The 15,022-nt window shown below is 48.6% G+C and overlaps 1 protein-coding gene across 1 annotated transcript in view; it reads left to right on the plus strand.

Moving 5' to 3' along the window:
- Positions 1–15,022, plus strand: part of HPSE2 (heparanase 2 (inactive)) — a 264,923-nt gene that overhangs the window by 2,613 nt on the left and 247,288 nt on the right. The window lies entirely within an intron of this gene.

Genomic DNA, 15,022 nt, shown 5'->3' on the forward strand with positions numbered 1-15,022 from the left:
GCGGGGAGGCCAGGGGTGTGTGGTTCTCGGGGTGTGTAGTTGTGGTGAGGGGGGGCTGGGGTGTGTGGTTGTGGTAGTGCGGGAGGTCGGGGTGTGCGGTTCTGGGCTGTGTGTAGGGGGTGGCGGGCTCGGACGATACTTTCTGGATCCCGGGTAAAACCCGCTTTCTGGTAGGAGCCTGTTTACCCCCCCCCCCGGAGTAACGCTCCCACACACTCGCCCTTCGGCCGGGCCTGTTCGGCCTCACTCCCCTTGGCGTGTGAAAGCAGCGCGCTGCCCCGGCTGCCCTCCGGGCTGGGTGAGTCACTCCTCCCCGGCAGCCCGTGTGCTCCTCTCGGGGCCCCGAGCCCGGAGGTTTAGTGCCCAGGCGTCCCCGTGCGGCCTGGCGCCCATCGGGGTGGTGTCGGGGCGCAGCTTTCAAGTTGTCCGGGACCGGAGGCAGCGGCGCCCGCCCGGCCCCGCCGAAGCTGCTGGCGCTGGGGTGTCGGGGCTCGGCAGACGCAGCCGAAAGAGCCCCGGGCACTGCAGGGCAGGAGCGTCCGGCTGTGCCCGCGGGAGTTCATCCGGCGGCTCCGGTCGCTTGGCTCTGTCCCTGCTGATTCCCCGTGGAGCGGCCGGAGGATGCGGTTCCCTCCCGCCGCAGACCGGAGCCCAGAGAGGCAGATTCAGCCCTGAGCATCCTTCCCCGCGCCCGTCTGCAGCCCGGACACTGCCCTCGCCAGTCTCCGGTTCCCCGCACCCCGGGGGGCTGTTCCCGGCACGGGGGCGGGGGCGGTTCGGGCGCTGGTTCCGTCCGGCTCACACCCATCCAGCGGTCTCTCGGCGCCGCGACTTCTCGGCCTCTGCACCGCCACCAAACTACACCCGCGTCGGGCTCCCGCGGGGCTACCCCGGCTGCGGGCAGCCGCCGCCCCCGGCCCCGCGATGCCTTCCCGGCTCCCCTGGCCGGGCCGGGCCGGGGTCGCTCTGCACGCAGCGAGGGCGAATCTCATGCTCTGGTTTTAGAGAGCGGGTCAAAACCGTCATGAGCAACGGGGCAAATCTCTCCGTCCCGGTCTCTTCGCCGTGTCCTGCCTGTAGCTTGCCAGCCATGGAGCCAGTTGGAAAAAATCTTTATTTTTTTTTACCAAAGAAAGCAGAAAAAAAAAATCCAGTTCGATTTTCTGCTAAGTCGCCCGGCCTCCATTTTTCACCCGGCTCTGCCGTTTCCTTCCCACATTTCTAACATTTCTGGCCTCTTCGCCTTATTTCTCTCCCCGCGCTGGCGTTCACACGCCTCCCAATTTCACATCCTCTGCCAGCGCAATGAGTGTGCTGTTTACTCCACTTCCAGATAATTAATGAAAATGTTAAATGAGACCAGACTCAACACTGCGAGGCACCTTCGCCAGCCCCATCTCTTGCTGTTTATTATTTCCTTTTGTTTAGCGCTGCGTTTTTCAGTCCGCTTGAGAGTTCCAACCTATTTGAATTTAATTCTGTTTACCGAGATGGTTCTAAGCCATTGGACCAGATTTATCGCTGGTTTATCTCAATTGTTTCTAGCAGTTATGCCAGAGAAGGATTTAGTGCTGTACTACAATTGAGGTATTAATTAAGCGTTACTACAATTAAGGTATTACATTTATTACATTGACTTCATTCCTTTTATCTACTGTGTAATACAGCACTAAAAACCAGTCACATTCGTCTGACATGATTTGTCTTCTATAAAGGCAGGCTGCTTACTGACCTTGGTTCACTTATTCTTCAGATTTTTACATATTTCCCTCACCCCACCCCCACTACATTTTCCATTCTTTAACTGGTGTGAAGCTAGCACGGAGAGGTAATTGTAGGGTTACTTTTGTTTCCTTTTTTAAAAGGTCCGATGTTTGCCTTTTTCTCTCTTCCCCCAACCCTTTGGTTCCTCCCCAATTGTATGTGACTTTTATAAATAATCATCAGTGTTTTGGGATGTTAGCCAATTCCACGTGTTGCCTGTATGTTGCCTAGGTTCAAATCTTACCTGCTTTCGGGCCAGATCTTGCAGCCCTTCCTCATGTGAGAAACCCTATTAATGCCAATGAAATCACTCACTCTAGCAAGAGTGTGTGTGTTCCACTCTATGCATCTGAAGAAGTGAGCTGTAGCCCACGAAAGCTTATGCTGAAATAAATTTGTTAGTCTCTAAGGTGCCACAAGTACTCCTGTTCTTCTAGCAAGAGTGGCCAGGTAAAGTTTTATTAATAATAGTTGTTTTTAAGGGGTTTTAAAAATTTTCAATTGTCCACATTTATTTACTTTTCCTCATTAAAAACAGATAATAAAAAGCATTTCAGTACCTTAAAATTTAAAATAAAAATAAAAATTACAAATTGCATCACTTTGCTTTTGTATTAGTGGTTCTGGCTTTTTCTTTAGAATTTTTTTCTCCCTTGAAATATTTGTATAAGCATTTTTCCTTCCCTTTGGACAGCATTAATTCAGGCAAAGAAACTTCAGGAAACAGTAGTGGCAAAGCTCTATCCTGCATTATTTAAATAAGAAAGCGGAATATAACGACTACAAATAAGAAAAAAAGTAACAATATTTTTGTCTGTTTTTTAAAATAGACCTTTTCTAGCTGTGACTTAAAAGAGCCATTAGCTGAAGATTTAGGAAGCCAATTAATTTAGAAAGACAGATCCCAGTGGTAGATCAGTAGAAAAGACAATAATTTGCAGAGTGCTAGTCAAACAGTGAAGCACTGAATGGAAAAAGCAGACATATTTGCCAGTTTTTTTCCTCTCTCTCTATGCCTGATCTGATTTGCACTCAGATCAACAGGCTTGTATTCTGCTCCATACAGGCAGGTGGGTCATTCTGGGTATTTCTTTTATCTTGGTGTTTCGCTAGATAAAGCAGTCCTGATCTTGTGCTACCCTAACAAATCTCAAGGGAAGAGTTTGTCTTAATCTCAGTCCGTGGAGGTGCAGATTGAAGAAAAAATGCTGGCCCAGCCAGCTGTAGTCAAAAATCTATGGGAGAAACTAACTGTACGGCATAAACGGTGGATGGTTCATACAAAACATTTGTAGAAATAAATGTTGCTGCTTCAGCCCAAAGGTCAATATTTCAACAACTTGCGGCAGAGAACTTCCACTTATTAAATGTCTTCACTAGGGGTTTTCATGATGGAATGACTGAAGGCTTTTGTTTCTTCAGTTTTCCTCATGGCAATAAAGTTGAAATGTAGCAGCCTTTCAAAATGAAGTTTCTCATAGAAGTTGTAACCACAGGTCTTAACTTTTCATCACTTAAATGTGGAACAGAACCATTGCAAATGTGGGTGAGGGAAGGAGGGGACACATGTGGTGTCTATCAGAGAGCAGTGTAAACCAGAAAGGTGTGCTAAGGGGGATTTCCTGCCTAGAAGCAAAACTTTCTTATTTGTTCCTAAGATCTCTGTGTGGAAACTTCATGACCAGAAGCTAGTAACTGTCATTGTATTAGAGAGGATCTTTTTGTGTGGAGGTTGCGCTGAGAGCTTCACTAGAGGAATCCAGTTCTCTGAAATGAAATCCTGCTGCCTCTGCAAAGCTCTACCCCACCTCACCGAGTCCTAGTAGCCATGTTATCTTTCCACAGCATCACTATGCCACTCTTATCAAGAATGCAGGAACTATTTGCATTGTAGTAGCACCTAGAGACTGCCCTCCGAATCAGGGCCCCATTGTGCTAGGCACTGAAGAAACACATAAGAAGAGATGTCCTGTACCCCGAGGAGCTTACAGTCTAAATAAGCAACATAGACAAAGGGTGTAAGTCTGGGAGGCAGCCTGTGATCAGAGCAATCAGAGAGCGTGTGGCAAGTGTCATGTTAGTTACCTCTTTTTTTCTAAGTTATCTGCGTTTGTCCATTTTTCTCTGTATGTGCTTTTGTGTGTTTTAAAATCTATTATTGGTCTGGGGTGGGGTGAAGCGAAAAGGGTGGAGAGGATGAGTTAATAGGAACAAGGTATTAGGAAAGAGGGACTTGTGATGCTACAGCTGTTAAGGCCATGCCAGCCTCTTTGCCTTAAGCCCCTGGTGACAGCGATGTCCCAAGAGAAGAGCCAGGACCTGCCCCCGGGACTCAGCTAGGCTGAGGCTGCCCGGCAGCCTGGTGTTCTTGGTATTGTGGTGAGTGCTGGCTCAGCTGCTGCGCTTCCCTTTCTTTTGCAGAGGGGACACGTGGCCATGCCTGGAACATCTCAAACAGCGTTTCAGTTAAATGCCTAGAAGGTCATTTCAGGGCTTGGGGTTCTTGGATCCAGGCTGAATCCAAGAGGAGTGGGGCGAGTTCCTCCCACAGGGGGTGTGAGTGTAAATGGGACAAGATGTTTATGAGGGTTTTTGCCCCTGGACATAGGGTTAAATTCACGTGGCATTAATTTAGATGGAGAGCTCCTAGAGGCAGGGACTGTCTTTCTGCATGGGGTTTGTACAGCGCCTAGCACCATGGTGCCACCATCCTGCTTGGGGCTCTAGGCACTACCCTAATAGAAGGGATAAATAGTGATACCCCCTCCATTGGGTGGGTCGTTCTCCCCCAGGGATCTAGGAGTGTCTCTGTGTCTGTCCTGTGTTTTATCACACTCACAGGTGTTCTAGGAATTTCACAGAGAACTAGATGGGATCCTGCCCCAAGCAGCCTGCAATGCAAGGGAGGAAATAACATTCCAGAGGCGGGGGAGTGGTGCCTTCAGCATGTCTGGGCCTTGGGTTCAGAGCTTCGTGTTTTGTTTTAATTAAGGGCAGACACACTCCTGTTTGTAGCCAGCGTGGAAGGAGAATTCTTAGCAGTAACTTGAAGGAGTTGAGGGTGGAGACTTCACAGGTAGATTTTGGTGATTGTTCCTGGTAGCCAGGGCAGCAAGGCAGGTGAAAAGGTAGCCAGGGAGGGGACTAGATTAATGCAGGGGCTTTAGGGGTTGCAGCCTAGCGCCTTGGATTTTGAGGCCCCCCCCCCAAAAAAAACATGTATAGTTTGTTGCATGGCTCTTCAATTGGCTTGGGGGGGCTGGGCCAGCTGCTCTGCCAGGCCACCTGAGCGGAGCAGCCAATCAGAGCTGCCCAGGGAGCTCTGTCTGTTCTCACAGGAAGGGAGGGGCTGGGGGAGAAGACAGAGCTCTGCAGCTCCCCCTCTCCCTAACACCCCACCTGGGAAGGAGGAGGGAGTGAAGAGCCCCAGGAGCTGCCCCCCTCCCTGGAAGGGTCTGGGGGAGCCCTGCTGCAGTTGCTCCCCCCCTCCCAGCCTGGGAGGATGGGTGGTGAAGGAACCCAGCGGGAGTGGAGGTCAGCCGGGGGGCACAGCTGATGGGGGGGATAGGGATCTGGGCAGATGTGGGGCTGAGGGGGTAGAACTGATGGGGGCTGGGCAGATGCTCTCCATTTGCCCTCTGCTTACCATCATGCCATTTATTTCATTTAGAATTTTTTCCATTTACATTTAAACCCCTTGGGGCTAGACGGTGTTGATACATTTCCACTTATAGCGCTACACTTTTAATCAGGCACTTAATCCGATGTTTATGCAACATAAGGGGATCAGTAATTGATGGGCTTTCATTAGTTAGTTTGATTGCTCATTGCACAGTACTTTTCTGGGAAAAACAGACAGGGTGAGTGATTGTCAAAATTTCAGGCATTAAGAAAGAGAAATGAGATGTCTGTTCATTTCTTTGCGTTTAACTTCTAATTTTAATTTCATACTTTTAAGACTTAATATGAATAATATCCTGTTTTAATAGCATTTCAGTGTATTTGTATTATTACTTATTTGCAAGATTTCATTGGAATATTGTCTATCAGCACACGTAACCTTTGATTTTTAAGATTCAGAAATACGGTCTGGCACACCACACTTGCGAGTTTGCCACTGCAGGCTGCTGGAGAGAACAAACAGCCTCAGAACCCTTTGGCCCTAGAGAGAGCCTTTTGGCCCACCAGAAAATGTAATTGAATACCACTGCTCTAGGTAATTAAAGCCATAGCGTTACTGTTTTTATTACGACCAGTTATGTGCTGAAATTCAAAATCGTTTTGTTTGTTTTAACTGCCATTCAGCTTTAGAGTTGGTGCATCACATTTAAAAACCGAACTAATAACCAAGGTAATTTTAACAGCATAGTGTTTGACATCGGCATGGGTGGTAGTAAAACAGTAAAGAGAAGGATCTGAATAGGCACAGAGGTCCCCCCCAGAACTATAATAGCCCTGGCCCTCGTCAAACTTAATTTGGGCCCAGTGGAACTGGCCCCAGTCCTTGTTGGAGTAGTGTGGGGCTTAGGCAGGAGAAGCAGGGTGTTCAGATCAGGTACTGTAGGCCTCGGTCCTTGTATGTTTCTTTTCTCTCTTGCCTGGAAAGTGGTCACCTGAGGGACTTGCTTCTAGACTCCCCTCTCCCCCGCCCCCCTACTGTGTGGTTACGGACAAGCAGACTGAACAGACTGGCTTGGCCACTCCAGCCAGTCAGGAGTGGATTGCTGAATGGAGTCCCTGCAGGATTATGTATGGGAAGCTGTCACAGATCCAGCTCTACCCCCAGCTTTGGAACAGACTCTTGGAGGAACTTCAATGTTCTGGCCGCAAGGGGTCTCACTCTTTCTTCGGGTAGGCCACGCAGCCTCATCGCTTCCTGAGACTCAACCTCTGGGCCTTCAGCACTCCTGGTTCACACCGTGAGCTCCGTTCAGCGAGTCCCGCAGAGATCTGTACGTTCTTCAGCAACTAATAATGCACCTCACCCAGCCTTTACTGGACCACTCAAGCAGCATCTTCAGAACAGTTGGGTTTATTGGCCAGCTGGAAGACAGCATAGGAAGTCCCTCTGGGAGCTGAAGGTTACAGCATAATCTATTCTGGTTAGCCCAGAGCCCAGCCAAGCTGGAGTGAACTCTCTCTCTGACTTCGTTCCCTAATCAGGTCCCAGGTGAGAGAGCTCCCAGGCTTCTTCCAGAGCTCACACTTATCCCCTCACACCTTCCAGTCTTTGTTTTTGAGCTAGAGTCTGCTCAGCTTCCTACTGAGAGTGTCAATCCACGAATCACTTGCCTTGGAGCTTGCGTTGTCTCTGGGGGACCCCTTGCTGATCTGAGCCAGTTCCTTAATCACTGTTCATTCCACCTAGACAGGGAGGGTGATGCACAGACATATGCCTCTTAGCCTATGTTTACATAACCACACATTGCTCATTGGTGTGAATATCTCCTCCCCCCCCCCCCCCCCCGAGCGACATAAGTTACACCAGCATAAGCGCGAGTGTGCACAGCACTATGTCGGCAGGAGAGCTTCGCCTGCCCACATTGCAGAGGTGGTTTTGTTATGCCAGCTCTCTCCCATCTTCACTGCAGCAGTGCTGTACGTGTAGACGTGGCTTTAGCCTGCCCTGAGAGCAAACTAATTTCTTTTCCTTCCATTGGCTAGCAATGCAAAATGTAGGGGGAAACCGAGGCACACAAGCATTGAAATATTACGGAACATTCCCACTTTGTCACAGAACCATCACTGCTCAGGGTTCGGTCTTCGCAGCATTGCAGCTGAACAATACATTGTGCACTCTGGTTTCTTCTCCAGGCACTTGCGGTGCACATTCACTTTCCTTTCAGCATGTCCCTGCATCGGTCTCTGCTGCTGCTGTTGTGACTCTACATTGGACTTTTCCTCTTAGGAATCCAGGAACAGTCACCTCTACCCACAGCTAACTTTGAGGGGAGCACTTCCCCTGTGGGATTCCTGGCTGCACCCCGAGAGTTTGCTTGGCAGTGAAACATGGCTGCAGTGTCTCAGCCTGGGGAGCATTATTTGTTTTTATATCTGAGAAAATCTATTGCACAGTTTCAGAGTTAATGGACCAGGGACCGTCTGTTGGGGCTAATGTAACTGGAAAACAGCCCTTAAAATGTACATAGAGCCCATTACATTTTATGGTGGACTAATCAGTGCTTATTTATAAAACAGTGACGGAAAGGCACCTGAGTGGTGAAGGAGGTGATTAACAGAAAGGAGCTCTCATTCCTTGGGGTGGATCTAGGCCAACTTGCTGCCATCCTGGCATTGTTCAGTGTTTAGAAATGGGCTTTTGTGCCCCTGAAACACCCTGAATTGACAGGCCTGGTGCCTGGAGTCCTCTCTCCATAGAACAGGGACACGCCATCCAGAGCCATTGCCCCATCAGAGCGCTTCTGCCATGTGCTGGAAGGACTCACCCATAGAAGTGAGAGGGAAGTTCAGGCCTCGTGCTCCTCCTGTTTTCAACACCTGTGCTGAAACTGCCAAAGGTAGTGGTGAATTTTGTGACATGTACATTTTGCTGGGAATTGAGGCCACCAGCTTATTTCACAGAGACTCCCAAATGGCTGGGCATGACTCCTGAGGATTGACTTGGGGTTAGTTTCGAACCAGTAATTGAGCTGGTTAGAAAATGTAGCCAAAAACAAAATTTCAACTGCAAAACAGAAACACATTTTTAGAAAGTTTTTGCAGTTTTTGCTTCCCTTGTTTCCTGACTAGCTTTAATCAGGAACCTAAAGATGAAGAGATTTGTAGCTCATTACACCCCGGAGTAACCTACTTTACCAGGTATTACCAGCTAAAGACTGAGTACTGAACAGTGTGATGTGAGTTGAAGATTTCAGTACAGTTCCTCCTGGGTATATCCCTACAGCACACAATGTTTGGGCAGGAGAGCCAGTAGAGATCTGAATTTCAACCTCATTTGAAATGGCTGGCATTTGCTGTCAGTTTGTCTCTCAATCTGAATGCTTTGCAAAGAGAAATATTGAGCCACAGGTGCTCACCTACCATGAAGATGGGAAGGGTATGAAAGTCTAAAGAGGGAGAGATTGAGTAAAATATTTGTGTGTGAAATTTGCCCATAAACTGAGGAGCTAATTGCACTGGCTTGTTCAGATATTAAGCAGCAAGCACTTTGCAGGCTTTCCCTTAAGATACCTGCCTCTGAATCTTAACCAGAAACAACACCAGCTGTTTCAGGCTTGGACCTCTCCTGAGTAGAATGTGCTAATTGCAACAAGTTGTGTGGTGCCTGTGCATTGCAGAGTCATGCTCTCGAGAGGCTGGGACAGAGCAGCAAATTCATTTGCACATGTGAGTTAATGAGTTCCCAGGTGCATCCCATATCAGCCCCATAACACAAAATGCAAACATGATGCTGTGTCCTAGCCCCCGCCTGTCCCCTTTGAAGTACCAGCATTCCAGGAAATGATGCCCAAGCACCCCCCAAAAGGAGCTGTGGGAGCAGACAGCCGCAGAGAGATTTAAAGTGAACTTGAGTTCAGGTCCCAACTGAGCTGTGTGTTAAGTGAGGACAGCAGCTAAACCTGAAATGTTTGTACTGGGCAGTATTGTTTTCAGGCTGTTGTGTTTTTATAGCATGAATGAGGCCCATAGGTACTGAGCTGAAGCAGACTCTACAATAGTCAGTGTCCTAAGGGTTTTGGTTTTGTCTGTGTTGGGGGGTTAAAGTGACATTTTCTGTCCTTCTCACTTAAGGGTCAGATCTGGATACCCTTACTTCGTATGTGGTGCAGTTCAGGGGGGTGACGCACGTGACTGCTCACCAGTGAGAGTAAGGGGGTCTGGCTCTGGATGATCTGAGCAGCCCTTTTCTTCGCTAGCCCATCCCCTGCCTGTGTCTGGGGAGGTGGGGTGTTACTGTGTCTACCTCTCTGGCCCTTGGATTTGAGCCCCTCCCAGCTAGTTAATTGTAGCAGTAACCATCTCTCGCCTGTAGGAGCAAGACCTTGATTAGTGTTTTCCCTGCCCGCACAGTGGGACACCGCACTCCTGGGGTTAAGTGTGGGGAAAATAACAATCCCGCTCTTGTGTAGAGATGTTCCTGTGGCCCCAGGTGGGAAGTGACTGACCGTTCCTGCCCTTTGGATGCTCAGCAGCCCGAGAGAAAGGACTTTTTTTCTATCAAAGTGCCCCCCCATCACCCTGGGTTTCTGAGTATTTGAACCACGCACACAACCCAAACCCAATGCAACTTGTACTTCGAGCTGCCGTTGTAACTTCAGACAGCTTCTCCCTGTTGCAGCTGTGACAACCGCTTACCTCCTCCGATGTGCCTCTGCCAGCCTGTCTGGAAGGGTAACAAATCTGGGCTCCGGGTAGGGTTGCCATCAGAACTGAGTAGGGACTGTCCTGCCTTCCAGAGCTTTGGCACAGCCAAAACCCTGCTTTTCAGTGGTGGGGAAGGAACCCTTCCCTACAAAATACCCTTTAACTTAGAGGAAGATGCCCTGAGCTGCAAGCTCTAATCCCGTGTTTCTCAAACGTGGCCACTGTGGCTGCATGCAGCCACCAGCGGCTTTTCTTGCGGCCACAGCCTCCTGGGTGGTGATTGAGGGTGGGGGGGAGAGAAGCAGCGGCCTTTCCCTTGGGGCCTCCAGCAGGGGTTGTGGAGACACAAGCACTGGAGGAGCAAGCAACCAGCGAGTTCCCCACCTTCCCAATGGTGGTGGGGCCAGGCTCCCGCCCTAGGGTGGTGGGTGGCAGGTTCCAGCCATAGGACTTCGGGCTCTGGGGTCTGCGGGCTCAGGGCTTCGAGCTCTATCCCCTAGCTGCACAGCGGTGGGCTCCAGCCCCTGTCCTTGTGACAGTGGGCTCTGGCCCCCGCTGCCACCCCTAGGCCTCCATCCATTCCTCCTATCACCCCTGGCCCCGCTGCCTCCCTACCCACCTCACCATTCAGGGCTTAATTTGTACCCTGGCATGCCAGGGCTGAGTAAGTCTGCTGTGAAAAGTGATATTTGTATGTTTGTTAATATCACTTTTCACAGCAGACTAAGGCTGTGTCTACACTACACTTTTGTCAGTCAGGGCTGTGAACAAAAGTTTCACAGACAGACGTGTGGACAGCGGTATGTCGGCAGGAGGCGCTCTCCTGCCAGCATAGCCACTGCCGCTCGTTAGGGATGGGTTAATTATGCGAACGAGAGCAGCTACATGGGAGACCTTACAGCAGTGCAGCTATGCCACTGTAAGGTCTGTAGCTAGCTGGGAGGCTGTGAAAAGTGATATTAACATACAAGTATCACCTCTCACAGCAGCAGACTTACTAGCCAGCAAGTCTTAAAAAAAAAAAAAAAGGCAACCAAAAAAGCAAAAGATAAAACAATACAAAAGACAAGAACGTGCAAAGCACCTTATTTGTGTTTCTCGTCTGTTTAGGTCCAGTAAAGAATAGAAACAGCTGTACTTTATTTTTATTATTGCAACACATACATAACTAAATGACAATGATTTGGACATGTCTATGTGCATAATTATTTGTTTTTCCTTAAGTTTAAGTATTTTAGGAAAAATTGTCAGAGCAGCCACCAGCAAGAGTTGGTGGCCACACTCTCAGGCCACCAAAAATGTGTTGTGAGAACCCCTTCTCTAATCCCACCTCTCCCACTAACTGTGGTTAACAATCCTGTGCACTTCACAACTCTTTCGCAGCCTTTCAGAAAAAAATACGCCAGGTCTATGTGATTGGCTATTCTGTTTGTAGCTTCTGCTCTAACATCTAGATCACACTCCTTTCTCGGAGCCAGGAGCAGAACCCCAAAATCTTGATACCCAACATTCTCCTACTCTCTTGCAAAGTGTCTCTCTCCCACCCCTCTGTGGCTGTTCCACATACAGGATAACAGTCTGATTCCAAAACTAGTTACTCTTGTAACTCTGACAGAAGAGATCCGTGCTGAAGGTTTTAAGTTCAAATCCTGCTGATGATCCATGCAGGGAAAAAATAGTATGCGCTTGATCGTGTAATTAAAGACTGTATGGTAATGCATACTCACATGGGGATAGAATTAAGGTTGTACAGTCAATCTTAATTCTAGAATTTTCTAACAAATGTCTTTCACCAGCACAAAATCCACATATGATTTTTTAAAGATGAAATTTATGGTTGTATGCAAATCATTAGAAAATAGGCAAGTTAGATTATTCACATAAAATCTTCTGCGTCAGAAAGTAGGTGTCCTGAATGTTTGGTTCTGAAAGGCAGCTTTTAATATTCATGAGCCTGGCCCCCCAAAATCACGAGATTTTTAAAAAGTACTAAGCGTTGTGCTCTTTTTGTTTGCCTTAGAGAGCAATCACTTCACATTCTCCACAACCCTGAAGGCTAGAAACTTATTTTTAAAATAAAATGCAAATTGAGATTCTCTTGCCATCTTTTGACTCCAGCAGTGGGGCTTTAAGAAAAGCACCAAATATTGCCAGACTTGTGATAAAATCTTGAGTATTCACAACACCAAAGTGTCAGCACCTTTGGAGGAGAGAGTTTCACAGTTAGGGATACCCTGGGGCGAGAACGCCCCGCTAGCAGCCTCTTCCTGTTTGAACTGAGGTCTAGCTGGCATCTCTCTGCTGAGTGTAGCTGCAGAGGTATTGCACGGGGTATGGGAGGGAGTATCTCTTGGGCAGAATGGCCCCAAACTTTAGGCCTTTATAGAGCAGGCTAAACCCAACACCCTGCACTCCACCTGGAAACCCACAAGTGGAGAGTGCAAGTCACAGAGCACTGGAGACAGGGAGGGCTGCATGTCTCGTCCCATGGTGCCTGCTGGCAGTCGGGCTGGGATCTGTAGGGGCAGATCAGGGAATCTGCTACATGGACTCCTTGTGGTTCTGGGGCTGCGCTGGTGGCAGGGTGACTGGCCTAGTCTTCATGCTGGCCGTGCTGGGCCCAGGGAGGAAGGGGCTGCTGGCTGTCTCGCTATGGGGCTGGTGGCAGGAGGGGTTATACTGGTGAGGCGGGGCAAGGGCAGGCAGGAAAGGGCAGGTGACAGGCTCAGTGGAAGGAGGGAAGGGATCACGCTAAGAGGGGTGACTGCTGAGGGTGTGGGGCAAAAGTGGAGCAGGTGTAGGGGACTGGGCAGGCGTGAGATGGCTAATGGAAAGCAGAGACAGAATGGCGGAGGCTGTTCCATGTCTTCTGTCCCCCCAGTCAGCAGTCCCAGGCTATCTCGGGTCTTCTGGAGATACACAGGGGCTCTAGTTGTTAGGAACATCAAGCCCGCGCTCATAGTTACGTTTGAAAAAGCTATTGCTCCCCTTGCAGAGATTCTGATGAATTCTTCTGGGGGTTTGTGCCACTGCAGCTGCAGCAGGATGGTCACCCCCCAGCAACTGTGGATCTCCTGAGGCCTTCATGGTTCTCTGGGATCTGCTGGAGGCCAGGAACTGTCAGGAGAGGCTCTGTGCCTTGGCACTTACTCTGCAGCACCCTCTTCCTTTCTTGTTCCCAGCGAGCATGGCTGCCCTGGCCGACACGCCCCAGGGCCTGGGGAGAGAGGGGGCAGTGCTGCAGACACTGCTTTTCGGTGTGGGTAGGATAGAGCGGTGTGTGAAGAGTCTCCCCTCAGGGTGTGATGTGGGCCATAGAAGTTGGAGATGGGAAAGCCCCATTAAGTCCCTTGGAGACCATGTGCCAGGGCCAGCGCAGGAATGACCCCCATGGTGTAATTTCGGCTTGGCTCAGTGTTCTCTCTGAAACGTCCGGAGCAATTTTGTTCATTAGCAAATGTTGTTTCACTTGTTTCTGTCACGTCCGCACCCACCATCTGTCTAATGGGAGGTGGGGCTGGCGCTGTTTACATACAGGGTGTTACTCACGGTAAGGATGGACTCCTCCTATTTCTTATCTCTAGTTTCTTCAATTAGAAACTATCTCATTACAAATATCATCGGAAATTGCTCTGTGACCAGAAAGAATGGTACATCCTGGTTTGTTAGTTATTTACTGGTTGATAAGTGAGACAGCAGAATTTTATGTGGCTGTATTTGACCGATGCAAGTGTATACTCTAAAATTCTCTTAGAAACATTTACTTGTTATATACATCTTTCTATGCAGGAGAGCCTCGTCTTCTGCTCAGAGACTCAAACAAATAAGCACACAACACACACAAACTAAAATCTAAATTCACCCAAGTAACACTTGCCTGGTAGCCAGCATAAACTACTTGTGATCATAATTTTATACCGGTGTGTAAACAGTACAGAGCACTTTATAAAATCCTGGACAGATAGATTAGAGAAATTGTTTAAACATTTTTAACTGCAGTGAGCTTTTTTAAAACTAGATATTTTATATATTTTACAACTTGGAATTTACTGGTATGTTTCTCTGGTGCCCAGTCAAGCATGAGTTTGATCCCTGAAGTAAGTTTTACTTTTCAGTGCCCCATCTTACTCATTTCCATAAACAGGGATGTTCATTTCTAAGTAATATGCTTGTGATGTTCCCCTCTGGTGTTATCCGGACCGGTGATCTGCTAGGTCACTCCAATCCTTGACTCTGGGAGCCAGCCTGACCCTGCTCTGCTGTGAGAACCCCCACCCCTGGGCTGTTCACGCACAGCCTCTGGCGTGTAAACTGCTCCTTGGATTGTGCAACCGAGTGACACTAGCCAATATCTCCGATCCCAGACACAACCCTAGGAACCTCCGTCTTGCAGTGTCCAGTTGTGCTCGCTGGACGCTGCAAGCTTATATGAGTTTGTCAATTTAACAAAGAAATTGATATGTGCCAGGCTTGTTATCCCAAGGGGAGTCTGACACGCTTCAAACCAGATGCTTCAGGTAGAATTAACCAACAGATTTATTAACTATAAAGATAGATTTTAAGTGATTATAAGTCAAAGCACAACAAGTCGGATTTGGTCAAATGAAATATAAGCAAAACGCATTGTAAGCTGATCTTAACACTTTCAATGCCCTTACAAACTTAGATGCTTCTCATCACAGGCTGGCTGGTTGCCCTTCAGCCAGGCTCTCCCCTTTGATCAGCGCTTCAGTCGCTTGGTGGTGATGTCTGTAGATGGAGGTGGAAGAGAGAGGAAGAGCATGGCAAATGTCTCTCCCTTTTATCATGTTCTTTCTTCCCTCTTGGGCTTTGCCACCCCCCTTCAGGGTCAGGTGAGCATTATCTCATTGTAGTCCCTGACTGACCAAGGGAAGGGGGGTGACTTACTCGAGAGTCCAACAGATCCTTTGTT

This window comes from Terrapene carolina, unplaced genomic scaffold (assembly GCF_002925995.2).
Source record: "Terrapene carolina triunguis isolate 2854851 unplaced genomic scaffold, T_m_triunguis-2.0 Scaffold95, whole genome shotgun sequence".
NCBI classification, from domain to species: Eukaryota; Metazoa; Chordata; order Testudines; family Emydidae; genus Terrapene; species Terrapene triunguis.